The following is a 5,451-nucleotide window of genomic DNA, read 5'->3' as shown; positions in this document are numbered from 1 at the left end:
CATTCAACTCAAACAAACGCCCCAAACAACGACGTCCAACTTACAACACAATTCAACTCATGAACACGAAATTTGACATCAAAATCAATTCATACGATTTCTAACTCAACCAAGTGCCTAAAGACACGAAACAAAATACCAACGTACATCCCAACATCATTCTCGGTATACCTAAACGAAGCATTGATCACCCATCAATGCCCAACGAAGCCTGCAACAAGAAAATCTCAAGAACACATCAGTAACATAGTTTTTCAGAAAACGCAATTTGAGCAATCCCACGAAAATGATCATAACTCACTCAATTTTCATCCAAATATTTTGAATTTTATATCAAATCGAAGGTATCAAAACGTTCTACAATTTTTGTGTTGAAAGATTTCTCAGAATCACGACCGAAAAATCGCAGTTTTCAAAAGAACAGTAAATTTCGAAATTTTAGAACTAAAAACATTTCAAAATCGATCCAACATGTTTCTGCCCAAACCTCGCACATCATACATGGATTTTACGCATAAAAATAACGCAACACATACTATGACATGATCGACGCAGAAAAGAAAAGAATACACGTGCCATTCAGTCCATATGAAGATGATGAAGATATTCTTGGTCCAGAAGTACCATATCTAAGTGCTATCGGTGCCTTTATGTATCTTACAAATTGTACAAGACCTGATATATCTTTTGCCGTAAATTTATTGTCAAGATTTAGCACATATCCAACAAAGAGACACTGGAACGGAATTAAACATATATTCCGTTATCTACGAGGAACAACAGACTTGAGACTTTTGTATTCAAAAGATGTTAATCCAAGTATAATTGGTTATGCCTATGTTGGATACTTATCTGATCCACACAAGGCACGTTCCCAAACTGGCTATGTATTTACTCGTGGAGGCACTGCAATTTCTTGGCGTTCACAGAAACAAACACTCGTAACAACTTCATCAAATCATGCAAAGATTATTGCACTACATGAAGCAAGTCGTGAATGTGTGTGGTTAAAATCAATGACCCAACATATCCAAATCTAATGCGGACGAGAAGTCTATGATACTCTATAAAGATAATGTTGCATGTGTTACTCAAATGAAAGAAGGATACATAAAAAGCGACAAAACTAAACATATTCCTCCTAAGTTCTTCGCATTCACCAAGGAGCTTGAGAAGAATAAATATATTAATGCTCGTCACATTCAATCAAGTGAAAACTCATTAGATCTCTTCACAAAGGCACTTCCTACGACAATATTCAGAAAGCACATATATAATATTGGGATGCGCAATCTACGAAATTTGTGAAGAATTGTTCGTGTCAACATGAGGGGGAGTTTACGTGACTACACTCTTTTTCCCTTACTATGGTTTTTATCCCAATGGGTTTTTCCTAGTAAGGTTTTTTACGAGGCAGTGTAAAAACACGTAATGAAGACAATCATTATGATCATCATCACAAGGGGGAGTGTTGAAAATTAATATTTAAAATATGTGTATTGAATATTTGAATGTTTAAAATAAGAGTTGTAAATATTGAAAATTAGTGTGTGATGATGTATGTAATGATTAATTTATTTTTGGATTATTTGTAAAGAAATTCTATAAATAGATATCTCATTTGTGAAGAAAATCACAATTGAGTAGAGAGAAAAATTTTATAAACGGTGTAATTTGGTAAATTTTGAGAGTTTGAGATTTTTATTTTTTACCATAAATTTTTACTTTTTCATAACAATTTTGAAATTATCAATAGCTGGTGCGAAAATTTGAAGTACATTGGAAGTAAAAATATACTTGATTATATTATTCTTTCTCTTCTGTTATGTATTTTAACTTTACTCAAATCAAAGATATTTCCAAGAGAAAAAAATTTCTTAATTATCCTACAATAAGGAACACAAAATTAGCAAAATAATTATAATAAAAAAGAGGAATATATAAAATAAAATATATATTCATTATACAAGACGAAATTGAAATTAATTCATAGAAAAACATGATAACTGTCACTGGAGGTCGAGTATCATACTACTTGAACTTGACTCGATTTAAATCTTGTCAACTTGAGCTCGAACTCAATCTAGTAATTCTTTTTATGCTCGAGCTCGAAAAGCTCGAAAGCTTAAATTCTAGCATTTAAATCTCAGCTCGGTTTTTGATATTGTAGGCCACAAAATTAAATTTTTGTAGGTCCAAGAAAATAAACAAAAAAAGTGAGGCCCACAAGAAAAATAAAACTCGTGATTTTGGCATGTCTGCTCGATAACCGACCATGATCGAATTAGGATCGATTACATGAATTTGATAAAGGCCAAGAGGGAAGAAAAAAGATTGACGGTCAACTTCAATCATCAGGCAAATTACTACAAAATTTCTCTACAATATTTATCAAAAAATTCAGCAAATTTCGGCAAGATGTATGCTTTGGTTTCATATTTTCATGTCCATGATAAGATCATAATAGTTCGTATTTTTATTATCAAATTTTTTATTATTCTCACTTCCAACATTTTTAATTGATACAATTTTGTGGTAGGATGAAGTTTTATGCTCTTTGGAAAAATATGTGCAAAAAAGATGATTTTTATATCACATTTGAAGTTACCCATATGAACTTTGTGAAGGACTTGAAGCTGAATTTTTCAGAAGACGTGGATACGTCTTGTGACTATTTTTCAGCTATCTATAAAAAATGAAGCTGACGAGAATTGCAAGGAGTGGAATTCGAAATTATGATGATAATACCATATTTTAGGAGTCTTAATTGTGATATTCAATTCATTAAAGACTTTTGGATATATAAATATATTATTGAAATAAAGGAAGATTTGATAGAGTTTTATTTTAATAAAAGCTCTATTTCCTTATTGATAAACATAATTTCTTATTAGTATTATTAGGTTTTATTCTAGTTTTTGGATTTATCTTTAGAGATGTCTCTACTCCACACCAACTTCACGTGAAAGAAAGAAGAGAAAGAAGGAGGAAGTTTTCATATATTCTCAAGAACTCAAGTCTAAGTTTTTATTTTTGATTCAATTGATATTTTTGTTATTTCAATTTTATCACTGTGAGTTTTTTTTTAATTTATTATTCTTGTTTATTCAAGCATTTATTAATTTATGATTTATTTATATGAAAGTTGTATGTCGATTAATCTGACAATTTAATTTGATATACAATTTTCTACTGTTATCCATAAATTCAGTTATCTGTAATCGCCATGAATGATTGATACGTGAGTAGCGATAAATTAGATGCGTTGTATAATCATAAGATATTTAGTCTAAATAAATCGATGAAACTATATTTATCAATTGTAGCTATCTCGGTCATTAGATTTTCAGGATTAACTGTTTTCACAAAGTGAAAATGCTATTTTTAATCAATATGGAACGTATCATGCCCATTGATTATTGATAAGTTTGGAGTGGATGATGGTTTGGTCAATTAAATTTGTAGAACACAAGAACGTAACTTTATTGGTTATCCATATAATTCTAAGGTTAATAACTTGGAAATGCATGAATGAATATTTTGTTGACCGATGACCAGTGATACAATTGAATAGTGGAACTCCCTTGAATCTTAACTCGGTAAGATCGAATTTTTGCAAAGTTTGGCGTTAGCTGACCCAAAAATAATATCATCAATGTAAATTTGAACAAGTAAAGAATGATCTTTGTTCGAGAATTTGAATAGGGTCTTGTCAACTGTTCCTACAATAAAATCTTTATCAATTAAAAATTTTAATAAAGTCTCATACCAAGCTTTGGGTGCTTGTTTAAGACAATATAAAGTTTTGTTAAGATGATAAACATGGTCATGAAGTAAATGATTTACAAAACATGGTAATTGTTCTACATAAACGTCTTCCTATAACTGACCATTCAGAAATGCGCTTTTCACATCCATTTGATATACTTTAAATTCTTGAAGGATGTGTAGGCAAGAATATTCTGATTGCTTCCAGTCGAGCTACTGGAGCATACGTTTCATCATATTATATTTCTTTTTCTTGCCTATAGCCTTGTGCAACTAGCCTTGCTTTGTTGCATACAACTGAACTATCTTCGTTCAGTTTGTTCATGTACACCCACTTTGTACCTGTAATAGATTTTGAAAGTAGTCTTGGAACTGAATCCAGATATTGTTATGGGGAAACTGATTTAGTTCTTGTTGCATAGCAATTAACCAACTGGGATCAGCTAGAGCTTCTTCAATTTTCTTTGGTTTTATTTGAGATATAAAAGTAGTGTGTATAAATAAATTAAGCATTTGTTTTCAAGGCTTTATCGGACCAGATGGGTTACCTATTACCAAATCATGAGGATGATTTTGCTCCATCTGTATGTTGGATCTGTCAAACTTCTTTGCGCAACTGGTTCAGTTTGTAATTGACCAGTTTCTTCTGCTTTAGTTGGAATGACTTCAGTTTGTGTTTGAATATTATCTTGGTGAACTTCAAACTGATCATTACGAACTGATTCTTGTCCAACTAGTTGATTTACCACTTCGGGTTCTGGTGTTTGAAGGATATTTTTGACAGCGTGAGTTTCATCTTCACTGTATTTGAAAGATATTTCTGACAGCGTGAGTTTCTTCTTCACTGTAATCTTCCAGACTGACATCTGTTAAGAGATTTGTTAGCTCAATTGGATGTCTACATCAGTTGGCTTATCAGATAGTACAGTTTCATAAAAAACAACATGTATTGATTCTTCAACCTTAAGTATGGGACTTTAATAAATCCTTTGAGAACTTTTGTAACATACCGTACTTTTTACTACTTAAATTTGCGGAAGAATTAAAAATTTTCAGGAATACGAAAATAAAAGCAATACGGTCGTCACTACATCGTTCGTTCACCAATAAAAATTTGCTTACAAAATGCTTGTTTCAAACATCGTAACCCACATCAAATCAGAGTATTTTAAACTGCATAAAAATCGTAAAAATAACGTGGGCGGTCCTCGGGTTTAGCCTCCCGCTCAGTCCAAGCCTGCTCCTTGGTCCCCACCTCCTGTCTCCTCATAAACATCCTAACCTGCATCGATCAAGTCTAGTGAGTCTAAAGACTCAAAACGTATAAACTGGAAATAACGAGTATTACGTAATAAAACCACATGCAACTTTAAAATAGGACATACATACATGAAACTTGAACTTGCACTAAACTGAACATACGTACATTACATAGACATGCCATAACGTGAACTTTTCATAAACATGCTTGCATACTGGTACATACTTGAACATACATGAACTTCATAATTTTGCGTAGAGAATGTTTCAAAGCAAGTGACCCATATCATAATCGTCTGATCAGACTAAACCACAGTACTGAAATGACAGGGACGTATCCACTGCCACATACATGAGATCCCCGTTCATAATTTAACGGGCTGATTGGTCCACGTTTATGATTTAACGCTTTCCAATCACGAT

This window comes from Primulina tabacum, chromosome 7 (assembly GCF_025594145.1).
Source record: "Primulina tabacum isolate GXHZ01 chromosome 7, ASM2559414v2, whole genome shotgun sequence".
NCBI classification, from domain to species: domain Eukaryota; kingdom Viridiplantae; phylum Streptophyta; class Magnoliopsida; order Lamiales; family Gesneriaceae; genus Primulina; species Primulina tabacum.
This window is presented reverse-complemented; position numbering follows the sequence as displayed.